The following is a 21,382-nucleotide window of genomic DNA, read 5'->3' as shown; positions in this document are numbered from 1 at the left end:
GTGGGAGCACGAACGATTGCACCAAGTGAAGGTGGCTGCCAATACTGGATGAAATCTACAGGTTCATCCAGGAGTTTCCCAAAATGACAATGTTGGTCAGAAGTTCTGTCTAGTGTCAGGATTGCATGCAGACATAAACACATTGGTAGGGCTGTGCTGAGAGTGCCAACATGGACAAAAATTACCACTAGCAGTTTCCGACATTCGTGGGAATGACCAGGTAAACCCTGGACTCAGTTACACGTTGTCTGTGCCAGTCCTTTCATAGACTCCATGTTTTTAATCATTGTGGACGCCCATTCGAAGCAATTGCATTTGCATAGAGTTAATTCATCCAACTTGGGATGGATCGAAAATTTGAGACCTTTGGCAATATACAATCTCCCAGAGGTGTTGGTTACATACTAAAAGTCCATCATTTACCAGAAGGGAATTTGAGTATTTCCTAAAGTTGAATGGCATTTGGCATGCAAGGACAGCACTGTATCATCCATCGTCTAATGGTCTGGTAGAAAGAGCAGTCCAAGCTTTGAAGACATGCTTAAAGAAGCAGCCTACAGCTTCACTTGATACCAGGCTGTCCAGTTCCTGTTTGATGAAAGGATCACCTCTCACAACTACAGAGACAACTCCAGCAGGGTTGCTCACAGAGAACAGACTCTGTACCAGATTAAATCTCATATTCCCATACCTGGGGAGGAGAGTGAAACAACATCTGGAATCCCACCACCAGACACAAGACGCCTCAAAGTGAGACAGGGCAGTTTACTTCAGGGAACAAAATTTGGTGTCAAAACCACAAGAATAGCACTACATGGGTAAATGACATGGTTGACACTAGGTCTGGTCCCATAATGTGCGAAGTTCTTGTATGAGAGACAGTCCTGAATAAGGATGTAGACAACTTGAAAGTTTCAACCTTGCAAATGGGACACCAGCAAAATGTACCTGATCCCTTAGAATATCCAGCAAGGCTGTCAAAATCCGTGGGTTATCTACACCTCTGTCTAGCATTGAAGAAACTTCTGAAGAGAAAATGGATATGACAAATTTCACAGACTCTATGCCATTACTGCTTGAAGAAGATGAATTTTTGCAGAGATGCTCCTGGTGCAAGAGGCAGGTTAGGGTCAGGTACAAACCGTCAGTAACCGAGGCAGAGTCGAAGGAACCGGACTTGGTGCGAGAAAGCCACAAAATAAGCTACAGGAAAAAGAATGGGTCTACATCCCAGGACTTAGAGAGGGAGGGATATTGTGACTGGAACAAGACAGCCAGGTGAACTGCCTAGAATACGAGTTTCCCGATTGGGGCTGTTAAACTGGTCCAATCAGGGAGTACTGGCTGACAGATACAAACAGCAGTGTCAGGAGTTCTGTTCACTCCAGGATCGTGCTCTGAACTAGTTGGGTCTGTGTCATGTACAGTGCATGTGCAAATAAAGAGTGACTTGACAATGGGATACTGGTATTCATGGTGTTATTTCATGGTAACTTTAGGCTATAGACAGAAATAAATGGGTCCAATAATATTTTATCAACAGTGGAACATATGGAGTATGATTTAATGAGACACTTTAAAAAGCAAAAGATATAATACATGGAAATCATGAAGTGGCATATTCTTTGTAAGCATTCTTCACATAATTTTCTTAACTCAGGTGTGAAATCAGATTCCAGATAGAAGTAAATTGTTTGGAAAGTCTACTGTATTTTCAAAAAGTATGTCATAAAGAAACCTTCAGAATTAGAAGGACAATGCAGTAAGTTGAGGATGTAAAGTATATTTTGTTATCAGGAGGTAGGTACACTCATTTACAGTCCACAGAGGATTACTGTAATTCTAAAGCACATAAAAGGGAGATTGCAGCTCAATCATAGAATCCCTACAGCATAGAATCAGGCCATTCAGCCCATCAAGTTCATACTGACTTCACACGCAGACCTACCCCTCCCTGTAACCCAACATGCCCCATAGCCAATCCACTTAACTTACAAATCCCTGGACACTGCAGACAATTTAGTATGACCAACTCACCTAACCTCCATCTCTTTGGACTCTGCAAGATAACTCACACAGACAGGGAAAATGTGTAAAGTCCACACTGACAATCATCCAAAGGTGGAATTGAACCCAAGTCCCTGGCACTGTGAGGCAACTGTTGCCAACCACTAAGCCACTATGCCATCATAGTGTGCTTTTGTGTATTTCAGATGTAAACTGAAATCTGAAATCCGTTGTCTAAAAATGTTTTAAAAGTAAACTGGATGGGTCATCTGACATAACCTAAGCACTGAAAATGATAATGCCAAAAAATGGTTCTGTTAACCCTACAATATCCTCCTGGCTAACATTTGGGGTATTGTGCCAAAGTTGGGAGAACTTTGTCACAGATTAGTCATAGTCATACTCATGGACTCATAATTTACAGACAATGCCCCAGACACCACCATTACGCTCCCTGAATTTTTGCTGTCCCATTGGCAGGTTAGACCCAGCAGAGGTTGCAGGGGCACCAAATGTACTCTGAGTGGGGGATTTAAATGTTTACCACCGAGTGTGGCTTGGCAGCAGTATTTCTAACTGAGCTGGTTGAGTCCACCTGGGAGAGCAGACAGGGCCTCAGTTTAATGTCTGATCTGATAGATAATACTACCAGCACTACATAACCACTTCAGTTAACAAGAGATATATCTATTTGGTTTGTGCTCTCTCTCTTTCTCTATTATATATAGTTGTCTGGTGACTCAGAATTAATTATCAAAGGCAGTTTAGTAAGTGATGGAAAACAATCTGGAAAGCATTCATTTTAATCTTAAAGTAAAGCGTTTGCTAATCCCTTTTAAAAGAAATTTCAGAGATGATCAGTTTATCCTGTTACTAGATGACAATTTATGTCACCAATCATTAATAATGATCTCGAAAGGAGACCATGTAACATTGACAATTTATTTTCGTATCAAGTATTTCATCAGCTTTTTGCTTTAATAAATAAATGATCTCAATATTTTTATTAAATAATTAGAAATAAAGTACAACATATTCAGATTTTATCACACAAAGCAGAATATTCCTGTTTCTACGACACTACTTGAATACAAAAAAGAGATTTTGGTCATCTGGGTGCTGAATATTGTTTTTAGATGTGTTGAAATTATTTTAAAACCCACAGTCATGACTTGCATAATTGAGTCAGGTGTATTTTAGTCATTCTAAGAATAATTGACGAACTTGTTATCCATGTCAAACAAAATTTCTCATTATAGAAACTAAAACTACTTGCACTGTGGTATGAAATGAAAACATGCATCCGTCTCCACTCAAGACAAGTATTTTGCAAAATTGCTCCAAAGAAGTTCACAATGACATTGAATGCATCAGAATTCCATAAACAGGACGTACATAAAGGTTGGACATATTCAAAGTAGGAAAGTCATCGCTGTATTGCGTAAATTAATGAGGGAGGTAAGGGTGCAAATTATTTCAGGCTTTGACCACAACCTTTCAATCCTGTTTGAAAATTGGATGATGCCAGAGGTCTGGAGATTAGCATGTGTCATATTGTTGTTCAAAACAAAAAGGAGAAATGGACAAATGCAATTATAGGCCGGTCATCCTAACCTTGATGGCATTACAGAGAATTAGAACTCCTTTCTGAGGGTTCAATGCATCAAATATACACACTGCAATTGTCCAGATTGTACCAGATTGCTTAGCCTGGATATGCTATTGTACAGAACCAAACTGCACTTGTGACTATGTATCTATACAAAGAGATATTTTTAAGAACAAAGTATGTTTTTAAAATTAAAAAAAAAGGCTTTCAATCAGTGCAATCTTGATATCACACTGTACTGTACTGCGGTATCACTGTCTACTACTGTAATCGAGCATCCAAATTTGAGAAAAACATATTTTGTCCACATGCTATTCTACAAAGGTCAGGCAAGAGGCTGGAAGGTTAATCATGAACCAGCGTTCCTCAAAGGATTAAGGCAGTGGAGAGGGCAAGCACTGCTCCATGACTTCTGCCAACGTGAAGCCATTGGTCCACCATGTCTTTCACAGTGACAGGAAGTTGATGGTTAATTGCTTGCAATTAGTCTCATACTTCCCAGCTCTGTGTTTTTTAGGTCAACCCAACATTGGTGACTTTGAAATCTGAGAATTAACAATTGCATAATATAAAAAGGATTGTAAAAGAAGACAGGGCAGTGGACAGTTCGTATATGAGATAACATGCAGGCAGCAGAAAAAGTAAGACAGCTATCAGTAACACAGAAATAGATCCATGTGTAAGAGACAACAAAGGAGAAATCTTAGGGATAATTTATAGAATAACTAACAGTGACTGGAAGAAGAGGATGAAATATGCAAATAAATTCATGAATTGAATATGTTAAAAACCATAGGGATTTCAAGTGCCTCAAAACAAACTAGTCAGAAACTATTGACAAAATGGAAAAAGAAATAAAATTCAAACAACGTGTATCGGGCTTTTATAATCTGGTTAACAAGAAGGACAATGAAGAAGAATTCAGTAATACATTACATAATGGAGAATGAATCAGAGCAGATATGATAAGCGAAAATAAAGAAACATCTTGAACTCACGCAAATTAATGCATGTAGACAATAATAGCGCTAACATTCTGTGAATCTTCACATCAAATAAATGGTTTATTTCCTGGCTTTTATAGAAAGCAGGGGGGACAACACAGATATGCTGACTATAATTAGGGGCAGGACAGTGGCTCAGAGGTTCGCACTGCTGCCTCATAGTGCCAGGGGCCTCCTCCCTGGGTCTGCATGGGTTTTTTCTGGATGCTCCAGTTTCCTCCCACAGTTCAAAGATGTGTAGGCTAGGTGAATTGGTCAGGTTAAATTGCCCGTAGTGTTCGGGAATGTGTAGATTAGGTGAGTTGGAGTAGTATGGGTCAGGGTGGGATACTCTGAGGGTCAGTGTGGATTTGTTGGGCCGAAGGGCCTATTTCCACACTGTAAGGCATTCTATGATAATCTTCCAAAGTTCTCGTAGTTTAGCGACTGTTCTTTTTAATCTGGAATATCACGCATAGCAGACCATTATTCATCACAAGGTTAAACAAAGAACATACAAGGGAATTACAGAGCAGTTAGCTAAACATCTGCTTTTGGAGAATTATTAGAATCAATTATTAAGAATAGGATGTCTGAACGTTCTCAAACTTCAAGCTTTTATAGAAAACCAGTATGGATTTCTAAAAGATAGATTATGCCTGATGAATGTGGTTGAGTTGCATCTAAACAGATGACTAAAGGAATGGACTGTGGAATGTTTACAGCTGTTCTTTCAAGTGGACTTTAGAAGAGGTTTGATAAAGTCATACAACTGGCTGTTCCAACTCTGAAAAACTGAGATCATCTGATTGACCTGGGTTAGAAATGTAATTGAGCAGCTGTATAAAGAGTAGAGAAAATGGGCAAATACTCCAGTTGCAGGAAAGGACACACCGTATGTTGCAACTAAGCACGTTGAGAATAGAAATGCACACTATGGAAACAGAACCTTTGGTCCAACTCATCCACACTGACCAGCTGTCCTAAATTAATTTGGTCCCATTTGCCAGCATTTAGCCCATATCTCTCTGAGCCCTTTTTATTAATGTGCCCATATAGGTGGTTTTTAAATGTTGTAGTTGTACCAGCCTCCACCACTTCCTCTGGCAGCTTGTTTTATACATGCACCATCCTCTGCATGATAAGATTACCACTCAGGCCTCTTTTTACATCTTTCCCCTCTCACCTTAAACCTATACTGTCTAATTTCGGGCTCACCAACCCTTATAAAAAGACCTTGGCTATTCACCCTGTCCATGCCCCTCATGATTTTATAAATCTCCCTAAGGTCACCCCGCAGCCTCTGATATTCCAGAGAAAGTAGCCCAGTCTATTCAGTCTTTCCCCAGAACTCAAACCATCCAACCCCAGCAACATCCTAGTAAATCTTTTCTGAATCCTTTTAAGTTATAACAACATCTTTCCCTTAGCAGGGAGACCAGAATTGAACGCAATTTTCCAAAAGTGGCTTAACCAATGTCCTGTACAGCTACAACATGACATTCCAACTATTATACTCAATGCACTGTCCAAGATAGGCAAGTATACCAAATGCCTTCTTCACCACCCTGTCTACCCGCAACTCCAATTTCAAGGAACTATAAACCTGTACCCCAACGTTTATTTGCTCATCAGCAACACTCCCCAGGACCTTATCATTAAGTGTCTACATCTTGCCCTAATTTGTCTTCTCTAAATGCAACACCTCATTTATCTGAATAAAACTCCATCTGCCATTCCTTAGCCCATCAGCACATTTGATCAAGGTACCACTGTACTTTGAAATAAACTTCCTCACTGTCCACTCCACCACCAATTTTGATGTCATCTGCGAACATATTAACTCTTCATCTTATATTCACATACAAATCATATGTATAATTGACAAAAAGCAGTGAAATTAAATGCTCACTATATTTATCAACACTGATGAGATTAAAAAGCTGCATGTCCAAATTTGCCAATTGTCAAAGATGCCAACTACCTTTGTTCAATCTAGATGAAAGAGCAGCTTTGCAATTGGAGATTAAAAAGGTATGTTAATGGACAAGACTAGTAATTACATTACAATGTAGGAAAATATGAGGTGGTTCACATTGGACCTAAAAAGAATAGAATGGGACATTTCATAAAAAACTGAAATGTTAGAAACAGTGGACTTCTGAAGACTCTTGGCTGTCCAGGTTTCACACATCATGAACATGCCTTGAAGATCAAAACAGTAGTCATGTTGCAGTATTACAAACACTGGTTGGATATCATCTAGAGTACTCTGGGCACCATATGTTTGGAAGAATATGGTGACCTCAGAGGGGCTTAGGGCTCCAAGATGATGCCTGGATTCTGTGAATTAAACTGAGGGAAGGTTAGAAAAATGTGAGCTCTATTCCCTGGAATTTAGCTAGTTTAGAAGTGACTTGATCAAAGTTTGAGATATTGCAGGGTATAGATAAAATAGGAAAAGAAATTGCTTGTGCTCGTTGGGCAGTCAAGGATGAGGGAGCATTGTCTAAAATGTGGAATTAGACATGACAAGAATGAAAACAGGAAAATCTTAAAGTTCAAAGGGTCATGGCATTTTGTAGTGCTCTTCTCCAAATAAGAATTGGTGTTAATTCAATTATTTTTAAGGACAAGATAAACAGAATTTCATTAACAAAAGTTAGTAGGGGATATGGGACCAAGGCAAGTTAAGAGAAATAGATTACAGGTCAGCCATAATTTCATTAAATGCTAAATAGCCTGGAGAGGCTAATTGTGTAGTAAAAGATTCAGCTGCATGAGGCATTCACAGACAGTGTGAGCAGAAGGAATTGTCTTGATTGCTCCTGCATCCTCTTCATCCTCCTTCCCCTTCTTGTTCTCAGCTGGTCACCATACCACTATTGATGGGTTTGTGTAATACTAGGCAGATGGCAATGAATCTTTATGTGCAGGCTCCACTGCGAAGTTGTGTGCTGGATCATTTTGTGTGGTTTCACAGCTTTCACCAGATGATACCTTAGTGTACTTAGGTTGTGTAACAAAATCATGAATCAAATTGTCAATGATAGCAAAACCAAAATAGATGTGATACTGGAAAATTTGGAAGTCAGATTGTCAAGCTAATAATTATTTGACCTATACCTCAGTTCTTTTTTTAAATGGTGCAATGATTGCAGACCTACAATTATTCTCAGAGCATCTATCATTTCCTCCATGGTTCCTTGAACAGCTTGGGATAGAAGCCATTCAGCTCTATATTTAATCCGCCTTTAAGGAGGTTGGTCCCTCCAGTGTTTATTCTCACATTAAGCTTATCATAGATACTATTTCACAATCCTCCCCTTTAACTAGAAAGTCTGCATCATTTAACTGCTTTGTGCAGACAGATGCAAAGTGCTCATTAGGAACATAACTTATATATTCTGCTTTCATGCACAAATTATGGTGCACACTACTGATAAGGACCCTACCTTTTTTCCAGTTGTCCTCTGTTCTTGATGGACTGATAAAACATCTTTGGGTTTTCATTGATTTTACTTTGCAGTTTTGTTTTATATATCGTCCTTTTGCCTTCCTACCTTCCTTATTATTTCAACTCAGTATCTTTCTATATTCCTTCAGCTTTCTATAATATTTTGTGATTGTGATTCTATCTTATCCTATATGCTTCTGGACAACCAGCAAACTCCACATTTGTCTGTACCATTCATATTCATTGTGGTGATTTGTCTGACTATAGAATCCCACCTTTGAATACCTCCCACTGATTTATTACTGATTTTCCTTCAAGCAATCCTAACCAATCCAATTTCACCAGATCACTGATTTCAGTGGTGGGCAAATCATGAGAATCAATTCTGAGAAACACTTTTATTACTTCGAAAGGATAGGTTGATCAAGGATAATCAATCTGATTTTGTAAAGGGAAGTATGTATTATTAAACTGAATTTTTTTGAGAAACTAACGCGGAGGATCATTTTCATAAAATTTGTCTTCCCGCTATATCTTTTTCCATAATGATACAAGAGCATGGTGGCTCAGTGGTTAGCACTGTTGCCCCACAGCACCAGGGACCAGGGTACAATTCCACCCTCAGCCACCTGTCTGTGTGGAGTTTGCACATTCTTCTCCCTGTCTGTGTGGGTTCCCTCCAAGTGCTCTGGTTTCCTCCCACAGTCCAAAGATGTGCAGGTTAGGTGGATTGGCCATGCTAAATTGCCCATAGTGTTCAGGGATGTGTAGCTTAGGTGGGTTATAGGGGGATAGGTCTGGATGGAATGCTCTGAGGATTGGTGTGGACTTACTGGGCCAAAAGGCCTGTTTCCACGCTGTAGGGATTCTGTGATTGATCCTATTATGGACACTATCACCATGATAGTCATCCACAGCCACTTCATTCACTTGTTCAGTTTCACTTCCTAAAGCCCCTTTCATGAGGCTTATTCTGTGTTGGCTTAAAGCAGTTCTCTAGAGTGCAGTCCAATCTGTCCGATCAGTATACCCACTCGGAAAACACATTCTACGAGGTCCATCTGGCTGATTTTGTTACAATCACAACAGTTAGCTCTCCTCAGAAAATCCTGCTCATTAGGATAATTGAAATGACTAATTATTATTGTTTATGAACTCAGACATGTGCCTAAATATTTGCTGTTCTATTTCCCTTCTATTAATTGGGTGTCCATCGTATACTTCTAACATTTGGCTCTCTATTTATTTCTGAGCTCAATCCATATAAGCTCGCTTGATGAATCATTTAATAGATAATCCCTCCCCACAGGTGTAATTGGTTTCTTAAACAATAATGAGTCCCCACCTTTTTATCCCACTCTCTATCCTGCCTGAAAATCTAGAGCTATTAAGCTGCTATTTTTGGCTGTATACAAGCTAATTTCTCATTTTGTAGTAATGTCATACTGTCATGTGCAGTCATAAGCATCTGTCCCCTCAGCTCAGTTTTATTTGCTGTACTTCTTGCATTTCCATGCATACCTTTTAAAAGTGCCATCATATATTTTCTTAGCATATAGCATTTCACCAATTTCTTTGTCTGTACCTTAATATTGTCTGCAGGTGGGCTTTGACCTTGAGGCTGGTTTTCTCGGGCACTGCAGCTGGATAGGTGAAGGCTGGGGGGTAAACGTCTACAGCTATCCAAGGCTCTCTGACAGAACCATGACTACAGCCCCTGTGTAGAGTTTAACGTGTAGGCAGGAGCCATTGACAGTGATGGCAATGTTTCAGTATTAACCATCCTTGACTATGATTTCACTAAGAGAAACGTCTTGCAGTTCCAGTTTGCCTTTGATACAAAGTTTTCTTTCCATCATACTTTCTTCTGTAATGAAAAAGAAGCATTGTCTTTTACGGCACAGTGGCTCAGTGGTTAGCACTGCTGCCTTATGGTGCCAGGGGCCCAGGTAAGATTCCACTCTCCAGCAACTGTCTGTGTGGAGTTTGCACATTCTCTGTGACTGCGTGGATTTCCTCTGGGTGTTCTGGTTTCCTCCCACAGTCCAAAGATGTGCAGGCTATGTGGATTGGTCATATAAATTTCCTGTTTTGTTCATGGATGTATAGATTAGTTGGGATGCTCTGAGGGTCGGTGTGGACTCATTGGGCCAAACAGCCTGTTTCCACACTGTAGGGATTCTATGAAAACTGGCTATCATTTATGTGAAGTCATCTTCCAACCCGTGGACTTTCTTCATGCCACCTAGGGAGGTCTGCAAAATGACAGCTAGTGGCATCCCCATATTGCTGTCAGAGTACCCCTTAAGTTTTGTATCCTCTATGGCAACTCTGTTCTTGTTCATTCAGTATGTATCAGCTAGAAGGTCTGGGGTGGGTTAGGGCAGAATTCATGGCTTACTCAAGTTAAAGTCTGTTTCTCACAGCACTATCTGCAGTGGTAGATTTTGTAGTCTGGCCCAGCGATCAGATTGGCCATAAAGCCCTTTGCCCTTTCAACTTTACTGTCACTCGGCTGGTTTCAATTTTATATCAATTTTCCTTGGTTTGATTGCAGGCTTGGCTTTACCTTTCACTTGTAGCACTGTCAGACTTCACTTTATGTGCTACTTCCCTCCTGCCTTCATTCCTGCATCTAGTTGCTATTGCCATCATGTAGTAAGATCTGGTCTACACTCTGATGAGTGAATACTAACAGGTTTTGTTGAACAGGGCCACATACAAGGAAAAGAAAGAGAGGACATCTTCTGGAACAGACCCAGGTTCCAATTCCATGTAACCTGCCATCACTAAGCTTCTCACACTCCTGCTTAAGAGCTATACGTCTAGTAAAATATTAGTTCCCTTTGCTTCAAAGACTATTCACAATGTAAGTAAAATTATGTATATTCTCATGGTGGTATCAGAAGTATTGATCGCTGACTGCCTAATGTCCTAACCTAAAGCACAATCTTGTTATTAGCTCTGTGGATTTTTGGGGTTCTTATACATAACTACAGTTTATGTAACAGTCCTGGTTAGTTATTTGTTTTTTCAGTTAGAGGCTGATGATCAAGGCTGTCACTGATTTATGAGCAATTTTCGAGCTGTGTCAGCTTGTTTGAAATTGCTGTTCAGTTTTTGCCGGTTTTCCAGGTTGTTTTCTATTTTATATCAAAGCAATAGACTGCTTAAAGTTATTACAAGGGACTGTAATTTCATCTGAAGAATTAGATAATATTACAAATTCCTAGAAATTTGGTCATCTAAATCTCTATTGAGACTGCTGGCCTATAAATCACAAGCTTGCATTTCTTATTCCCTATTTCCCATTGCCTAAGTGGGTATATTAACCCATTTACTATTTATTTTTGGAACTGATCTCAAGGACAGAGCCAGTGATGAGGAAAGTAGGGCAGCTTTGACTAGTACTGACATGAAATAAGGCCTAATGCCTATAACTCTTTGGCAGCAAAGTATTCTCATCTTCTCTTCCGTTAGTTAGCTATTGTGAAAACATTATGTAATTTGTTTCCCAGTGACTAACAAAGGCACCAGGGAAATCTTCTGTTCAATAAATATTCCTACAATGAGTGTGAATTTCTTTCAGACCAAAAAGAACAAGATGTCAGCAACAAATCTTTGGCTTGTATCAGCCTTAGACCTTGATGCAAAAATTATTGAAATACTCGTGTAATAAATATGATGACCGATTCATGAACAAGCACAACCTTTATACGTGCTCTAAATACACTGAAGAAATAATCCAATCACAAAAGAATTAGAAGAGAAGCAAACACAAATCATAGCTGTTCAGGGTGAAATTATGTCAACAACTGGTCTTTGAGTTTTCAAATGCCATTCTCTCTGAGCTTAACCCTCTGAAATTACCTCTGTAGCCATTAGATCAGTTCCTGAGTAGTTATGACATAAGGTTTCAAATAGCTCAAAGAAAGATGTGTATGTGAGCTTTAGATTAAGGCACAACAAAGGGCCAAAGGTGAAATTTCAGTTTTTGAAAAAACATGACGTCTCTTTTCTATTAAGTTGATTGGATAAAGTACTAAGGGATTATTTTGCCTTATTTAGGGTTTCATTCCTTGTTATGGTAATTCTATCAAGTTCTACTGAATGTCTTGAGAAATTAATATTTTTGAGAGGACTACAAAAACTAAATAATTGTTATGCTAGTCATTGGGAGCAATGATAAATTTTAAAATATTGCCAACTCAGGTTCAAGAGTCATCTGATAACACATTAGAAAACAAGTGACCTTGTTACACTGTTATTCTGTAGCATTCAGTGCAACTTTCTTCTTTAGTATTCTGGGCACGTACATTTGATATTATCAATGCTCCTCCAGTGACATGTTAAGGATGAAAGTGGTCTCTGGTCATGATGAATTACTAGTGCATTTGACATTCTACCTAGTTTTCTTGGGGGACTTAAACCAGGCTGTCAATTTGTTTTGACTCATTTTACATCACTGATGCAGACAGACCAAAAGATGTCCCACACTTTGTCCATCCTGCTGCAATTTAAATTATTGCGAGACATTATGAAGTCTTTTCACAACTGCAAATGTTCTTTGCCACTGGCTGGTCAACAGCAGCTTGTACATAGGGCTGCTATTTACTGTCTTTGATCTACAATGGGAATAAGACCATAAGTCATAGGAGCAGAAATTAGGCCAATCGGCCCATTGAGTCTGCTCTCCCATTCAATCATGGCTGATAACTTCCTCAACCCCATTCTCCAACTTTCTCCCCATAACCCTCAATCCCCTTGATAATCAACAGCTAAAACTGAAGTTTTTATCAGTGATGTTACCCAAAGCCCTTAGACCCAAACTGTTCCGGCCACCCTTACAACTGAATGAGAACATTATATATTTATTCACAGGATAAAACAACTTTAATTTCTTAAATTATTTTAAACTAAATTGTCATTGTCAATGTGCTAAAGCTAGTCATTTGGTTCTCCTACAGACATAATAGTCAATTGATACCCCCACAATGTCTCAAGCAATGCATCTACAACAAAATGGCTCGGGCTCCTCCACACACAAACAAGGTAAGGACTGTTTGCCAAGCATCCATGAAACTAAGGTGACAACAATGATGCTGAGCAGGGGTTACAGTAAGCATTACAAACTCTGCACATCCTTACCTTGAATTGAGTACACTGTCAATAATTTTGCAAAATTCTCCTGGATTCTGGAACAGGTTTGAAAGTTAGCAAATCCATTACTGCCAAAGAAAAGGAGGAAGAGAGAAAGCAGGGAATTAATCACAGTATGATTAAAAATAATGAACACATTTATTGAATGTTTTTAAAGATGCAACAAATGAGGCAGATAAAGGGGAACCAGCAAATGTAGTATACCTGAATTTTCAAAAGATGGTCAGTAACGTACCAAGCAAATGGTCAATAAGATCAAAATGCTAATATGCGAGATGAGGGCTAATGAGTTTGTGGCAATAAGTTGACATGGATAAAGAGCTGCTTGCGGGGTCTGATTGGCGGACTATGACAAGTAAAGTGCCACAGGACCATGCAGGGGCCACGGTTATATGTCCTAAATATTCATGGCTCTGAAGAAGAGCAAGGGAATAATATATCTAAGCTTAATGATGATACAACTCTAAGTAGGAATGTAATTAGTTTTAATCAACTTGTTCAGGCATGTTATGACAGAACTCTGGAGCAGGTGAGATTTGAACCCAGGTCCTCTATATCACAAGGCCTAGAGGTAGAGATGTAAGAGGGTGCCAAAGAGACTAGTAAAGATATAAGTGATAATGGGAACTGCAGATGCTGGAGAATCCAAGATAATAAAGTGTGAAGCTGGATGACACAGCAGGCCAAGCAGCATTGTGCTCCTGAGATGTGTGATTTCTTGCTGATGTGTGCTTTTGTTATTCTCTTGCACATTACTCAAGTGGTCAATTTTCATTTGTGAGCCTATACGCTATGAATTTCAGCTCACTTAAACAGACTGATCCTAATTGATCCTAATCTCATTCCAATTTGGTTTCAGAATAAACACATTGGTAGCAGAAGTTACTCATGGCAGTAAACAGGAGGGAAATGTGAGAAGTTTTCTCTTACTTTGAGGTCTATTCTACCTATGCCTTTTACCAACAGAACACACTAGGATCTAACCTGGAAATTTTTTGATATTTTCTAACCAACCAGCAGTGGTGGAAGCAACTTCAATTGAGGTATTCCAGAAGGCTTTTGAATAACTATTTAAATATAAACAATGTGCAATGGTTTGAGGAAAAGGTAATAGATTGACACTAAGTCAAAATGATCAGAGAGTCAGTGCAGACACAATTGGCTGAACGGCATCTGTTTGCACTGGAGCAACTCTGATTTGTGATTTTGACTGGAGGCCAATCAGAGCTATGATAAGAGAAGTAATCAAATTGAAGAGATTTAAGGATGAAGTTGCAGGAAAGATGAGCTAGGACTAGGTAGACAACAATATTTCAAGGTCATCGGAGGGGAAAGGAAACTTGGATATGGGAGCAAGATTTCAGGGACAGAGAGTGAAAATGGTTTTGAAAGGATAGAAACAATTGATTCATATCAGAGAAATGAATCTTTAAATATTTAAAATAGAGACTACAAGCAAAATTGGGATGGGGGAAGAGTAAAAAAAGAGAGTTGAAATCTGCTCTGAGGTACTGTGGTAGTCAACTGAGGCATAATGGCCAATGTTGTTTCTGTGTTAGTTTATACGGTCAGAGAGTTATAAAGGCATACAGCATGGAAACAGACCCTTTTGTCCAATAGTCCATGCTGAGCATAATCCCAAACTAAACTAGATTCACCTGCCTGTTCCTGGCCTATATCCATCCAAATGTCTTTTAAATATTGTAATTGTACCCGGATCCACTGTTTTCATCCGGAAGTTCATTAAACACACAAACTACCCTAGGTGTAAAAAGTTTGACTCTTACGTCTTTTTTAAAATCTCTCATCTCATCTTAAAAATATGTCCCCTAATCTTGAAATTTCCCATTTTAGGGAAAAGACAACTACCCTCAACTCTATCTGTATCCCTCATTGTTCTAAACTTCTAACGAGTCACTTTTCAACCTCTTATGCTCCAGCGAAAAAAGTCCAAGCCTATCCAACCTGTCCTTATAACTCAAACCTTCACACCCAGCAACATCCAGCTTTTATAATACTATGATTCTTCCAATGTTTGACAATGTCTTGCTTTATTTTTAAAATCACAATTCTTTTTTGTATTACAACATGAAGATAATGATTATTTTGTCCACAGTGTAAACACTGGAAAACCAGATCCTTCCAGGAGTGGTAGGTTTTTTTTAAGCTGTTAATAATAGGATAGAAAGCATATCAGGATGAATGAGGGTAATTTGACTTTTGGTGATAATGTAATTCATTGGAATTCAGCCACCTATAAAGCATCTCCATCGAAATGAAGTACTGTTGTCAAAATTCAGAATGATTCACAATGTATTTCCAGAACATAACAGCCAGCATGGAACTTTTGTTCCGGTTTCTATTTATAGACTGACTTCAGAGCCAGTTAGCCAATTGAGTCCAAAGGACAATCTTTGGTATTCCTCAGTTAATTATTTTCCTAAAGTTTGTTTTTGGTTTTATTCTGTTATTTGATTATCAGAAGCTTCTGAAGGCAGCTAAATTGTAATTAACTGAGCTGCTGCTTGGCAAGATGTTGGTCAGCAATCCAATCACAGTGGGCGATATTTTTGCTTCATAGACTTTCATGTCGACACAGTGGGCGATATTTTTGCTTCATAGACTTTCATGTCAACATAGTCTTATTTACCTTCGTTCCAAGATTGGTGTTTGATGCCTATTGAAGGCTACACTTAATTTGACAGTTCTTGCATAGGTGTCATCAAAGACATCAAGAGAATGTGATATTGAGATAATGTTCTGTACGTGGACTGAAGTCTTAGCATTATGATGGGCTTTCATAGGGCAGGCTGGTACATTACTTCAGGTATGTTTGTACTAATTGTAAGGTTGAAGATGTCCCATTAACTGGAGAATCAATCCATGTTATATTGCACGTCCAGCACTGAACCAGCAGCTAGTGCATAGTCAATGGCAATCAATAAATTGTACGTATGTCCTTGGAGACTTTGTTTTGAGTCGACTCAGACTAAGCAGTTTTCTGACCATTTGATATCTGATTTTGATGCCAGCATCAGAATTATGAAATGCATTGGAGAGCATAGTAGAGAAAATACATGCTAAAAGGGGTTGGTGCTTGCACTTAGATCTTTTTAACACCAACAGTGACCTGGAATGGGCCAGAAGGCTCACCACCATGCAGGAGAAGTATGAGCATGCTGTCAAGGAATTGTCAGCACATTGTGATAGGTTTCTCAGGGAGGCCGAATTGTTCATTAGCTTTCAAAAGTTCTTAGAGAGACTGAGACAAAGTCCTTGGCATAGTCAAAAACTTGGTGCAGAGGTCCATGTTCTGTTCTTCGCATTTTCTTTGGAGCTCTATAACCACAAACATTAGGTCAGTAGTTCCTCAACCTTTTCTGAAACCGTCTTGACTCTTTTGCAGCAGGCCTGGGTTGAAATTTTACCGTAGGTGTTTCAGAAGGATTCAGGCAAAGTAATTGCTGACAATGGAGAGGATTGGGAGTCCTCCATGATTGTTGCAGGATTAGCGAATTCCTTTCTGTTGAACAGGTTGACAGTGGAAACATCTTTGTGTTCTTGCTCCCATGCAAATTGAATGAATTCAGTGAACTTCCTGACCAAGTATTGAATTCTGGCTTTGTAGAAATCAGTTGGAATAGCATCAGTTCCTGAAGAAAGGTCATCAAGAGAGCAGTTGATTCCAACCTGTTCCATCTTGTGGATTGTTTCTTCATTGAGAGACGAAGGCAAAGTGAACAGATGATTAAAATACTCTATTTTTCTAGAATTGGCTTTTGTCTCAAGGTCAGCATCTGTCAGCATCAAAGATTGATGATGACCCAACAGATTTATTCTCATAAACAGATTTGAGAGCCTTTATGAGTTGCAAATGCCTGAGGTTTATCTGTTTTCTGATTTAACCAAATGTTTTGCAATTCTCTGAGCTTGCATTGGACAGTCCTGTGGACATTTGTTGAAATTGTGTTTGGATTGTGATGACTTGTAGAAACAATGTCTCTGCCTCTGGATTCCCTCATCACTTTCATCAAACTGATCTTGGTCCTTCTGAGAGTTAGGGTCAAGGGCCTCTTAGAGTTATGAAGTGTCCTGTTGGTTACCTAGTCATCCTCAATGTAGTCAGTGTACAGAAGTGAGAGTTATTTTTTTTCAATGAGATTTCTTTCTGACCGACTGTGTAACCATTCTTTGATTTTTGATTTTCGCAAGTGGAAACTTAAATTGCCATAGTAATATTCAGAAAAAAAGGGTAACTTTTCTCAGTGTCCTGCCAGTGTTTATCATGCTTAATATTTTCTTATCACCTCATCATTTATTTCAATCCTACTTTTGTGAAATTGCTGCAAACAAAATTCTTTGCAACAGTGATTTCTTTTAAGAAATACTCATTGATTGTAAAGTGTTTCTGCCAGACCTGAAATTGTCAAAGGTAATGTGCAAGTGTTTTCCATTTGTACCAGTAGATTGAAGTAATGGGACATTCAAAACCACAACTGTCAACTCTGTTTTATGCAGAAATGCACCATTATCTCCAAGTTGAAATCAAAATCATTTAAAGGATATATTTGGAAAGTTGAAAAGTAGATAGGCCTTGAAACTGTATTTTAGTTAGTCTGTATAATTCTTACCCCCATACATTCTTTCTGGAGTTCAAGATTTCAGTGATATTAACAAGGCCACATTTATTGCATTTATTGCTAGATGATTCTATAATAATGCTGCAACAATACAGGTAGATAGCTAATGTCTACACACTGAACCAGTAAATGGTGATATATGCCCAAAGAAGGACAATTACAAGATCAGGTCTTATATCAGTAATAAGCAAAATATAAACACAGAAGTAAAATAGAGTGACTGCTAGAAATAAAACTAGAAATCATCATAAGTAATCAGAGGATTTCAGTTCATCTCCATAGACTTGCATAAGTATACAAAATTTCAGAGGCTGTTTACTGCACTGGCAAATTGCAAATTTCTTGGACAAATATCTATCCCTCATTGAGCAACATGCAAAAAAATTGGTCATTACATTGTTAAATATGGTTTCAGTCACTTTACTCCATAAGTTTAAAAGTCTTTTTTCTGAAGTGCTCAATTTATGTTATCAACTGATGGATTAAAAACTTATTTGATACAAGCTTATTTTCATGACATTACTAATATTTCATAACTAGGGATGCTTTGGCATCAAATGAATAGATTCTCATGATTATAATGAGTTTGGTTTCAGCAACAACATAAAGAAGGTAAAGGTCCAGGACATTGCAATGTCACTATCAATCAGCATTGTCAATGTGATACTGACACACATCTAAGCTCCACAACGACTAATGTTCTATCACTTGACACTGAAATTACACATGCATTGAAAAAGGTGCTGCTCTAGGTACAGCTAAGAAAGAAAGAGTGGAACAATTACAAATTTACTGAGAATATCGATCTGTGAACCTACCATGCTGAATCCTCAATATTCCTTTTTGGTAGGAAGTCTTGCTTGCTAACGTTAATCAGGAGAAAAGATTGAAAAGACTGAATTTCCACATTCACTGTCTTTGCCTTCACTGAATCTTAGCAGGCAAAGTCTTCAAATCAGAGATCTTGGGTATTTAATTCCATCAGCATGCACTCATTGTAAGCTGATGACATTGACACTGGCTCAGCCATTTTCATCAGATATATGACAACTATCCAACTGTGAAATGAACTGGCCACTGGTGACAAGAACACCCAGAAATGAAACATAAGATGACAGACATCAACACAGACACCTGGGAGACCATTGCTGATAGCAGTGAACTGCAAAGACTGACTGTTTAGAAGAATATTGGAAGGGACAAGGAGAAACGGAGAGCTCAGCCTGCTAAGGGGTCTCCCAGAGAAAACAGGAGCCAGCAAATCCTTTACTTGCACAGCTGACTGACTCCAAATCTGCAGAGACTGCCTGACTAGTGTGGTGCTCCTGAATGTGTCAGCCATGTTTAATACAGAGTAAGTCATCACCTCACAAAATATCAGATTCCCAATAATAATTGAGCCATTTTTAAATTAAACTATATTGTCAAAACGTGATCTCATTAAATAATTGTGACATAACTAGTTACATGTAAAATATACAATCAAAGGATTTCTAATCAATTCTCACTCTGAACAATACAATTTTTAAAACTTAATTGTGCAAAAGACCTCACCATATCTCATTATGAGATATGTTTCACACAGGCAAGTGCTCTCAATTCCCATCAGAACGAACTACCAGTCAGAATCAGTTGTTTAGTCGAATTGGAGAAAATGGCAGTGGGTGATGGGAGAAACGGAATATAACAGAAGTAAGCGCTGGTAAATGTCAAAGTTTGTTCCTCTTGGAAAGTTTGAAAATCAATGGTTGCCTGGTGACCCGTACAGTGAACGTAGTGTGTGGGAGTAAACGCAAAAAGTAGGTGAGAAAAAGTATTGAAGTGTTGTTTAAAAGGAAAATGTATTAAATAGTACATCCAATTATTCAGCATCCATTCAAATCTTAGCAATCCAGGCAGTCAATATATTTAAGTCCAAGATGTCATCTATGTATTTTTTTTAAACAATGGTTTCATTAATGCTCAAAGAAAATTCTTTATGCAACATCTGGTCTTATCAATGGAAACTTTTGTTATCACTTTTGCAGACAATGTTCATGCACAGTTCATTAAAGCAACTATTGATAGCTGTGAGCATCACAGCAGTGGACTGTGTTGTGCCATCTTCATCATTGAGATAAGTATAACATTGATTTTCACACTTCCTATTAACATAGGACATAAAACTGAACAGCACAGGAACAGGCCCTTTGGCCCACTATGTTGTGCTGAGCATGGCACTAAATTAAACTAATCCCTTCTGTCTGCCCTTGGTCCATAACCCTCCATTCCTTGAATATTCATGTGCTTATCTAGGAGTCCCTTGAACATCATATCTTCCTTCACTACTGCCCTTGGCAGCATGTTCTAGACTCCTAACACTCTCTTGCCCCTCAAATCTCCTTTAAACATCCCCCTACCTTCCCTTAAATGTATGCCTCCTAGTTTTAGACATTTCAACCCTGGGAAAAAGATTCTGACAATCAACCCTATTTGCGCATCTTATAATTTTATAGACTTTTATCAAGTCTCCCCTCAGCCTCAGCCACTCCAGAGAAAAGAACCCAGGTTTTTCTAGCCTCTCCTTGTAGCTCATACCCTCTAATCCAGGCAGCATCCTGGTAAACCTCTTCTGCACCCTCTCCAAAGCCTCCACATCCTTCCTGTAATGTGGCAATCAGAATTGAACACAATACCCTAAGCGTGGTCTAACTAAAGTCTTATAAAGCTGCAACATGACACCCTGACTCTGGCACTCAATTCCTGACCAATAAATGCGAGCATGCCAATGTCTTCTTTACCACCCTATCTACTTGCGTGGACACTTTCAGGGAGATATAGGCTTGGATCCCAAGATCCCTCTGTACATCAATGTTGTTCAGGGTCCTGCCATTAACTGTACACTTTTCCTTAACATTTGATCTCCCAAAATGCAGCAACTCACACTTACCCAGATTAAACTCCATCTGCCATTTTCTGCCTATATCTGCAACTGATCTATTTCCTGCTGTATCCTTTGTCAACCTTTTAAGTTGTCCACAATTCCACTGACCTTTGTATCATCTGCAAACTTACTAATCCATCTGTCTACATATTCAGCCAAGTCATTTATAAGTATCACAAACAGCAGAGGTCCCAGTATAGCTGCCTGCAGAATACCACTAATCATGGACCTCTAGCTAGAAAAACACTCTTCTGTACTACCCTCTGCCTTCTATAGGCAAGTCAATTCTGAATCCATGTGACAAAGTCACTGTGGATCCCATGCATCTTAATCTTCTGGATGAGCCAGCCATAAGGGGCCTTGATGAAAACATTACTAAAATCAAACAAAAACATTACATAAACCATAATTCCTTTCATGACCTCAGGATAACCCAAACCTCAGTACAGCCAATTAAACTTTTGAAATGTAGTCAATCTCATAATATTGGAAAAAAAGATAACTTGTACACAGCAAGATACCAAAAATAACAATTTGATAATGGTCTAATATATTTTTTTAGCAATGTTATTGAAGGAACAATATTGGCGAGGACATCAGAGA

General features: G+C 38.7%; 1 long non-coding RNA gene across 1 annotated transcript in view; it reads right to left on the bottom strand.

Annotated features, from left to right (window-relative positions):
• Window positions 1-21,382, bottom strand: part of LOC132209496 (uncharacterized) — a 156,430-nt gene that overhangs the window by 118,345 nt on the left and 16,703 nt on the right. The window contains exon 2 of the long non-coding RNA XR_009445608.1: window positions 13,205-13,284. This is a non-coding gene — a long non-coding RNA (uncharacterized LOC132209496). The remainder of the gene's footprint in view (window positions 1-13,204; window positions 13,285-21,382) is intronic.

This window comes from Stegostoma tigrinum, chromosome 1 (genome assembly GCF_030684315.1).
Source record: "Stegostoma tigrinum isolate sSteTig4 chromosome 1, sSteTig4.hap1, whole genome shotgun sequence".
NCBI lineage: Eukaryota > Metazoa > Chordata > Chondrichthyes > Orectolobiformes > Stegostomatidae > Stegostoma > Stegostoma tigrinum.
Note: the sequence above shows the minus strand (reverse complement) of the source record. Positions and strands in the feature narration are given on the sequence as shown.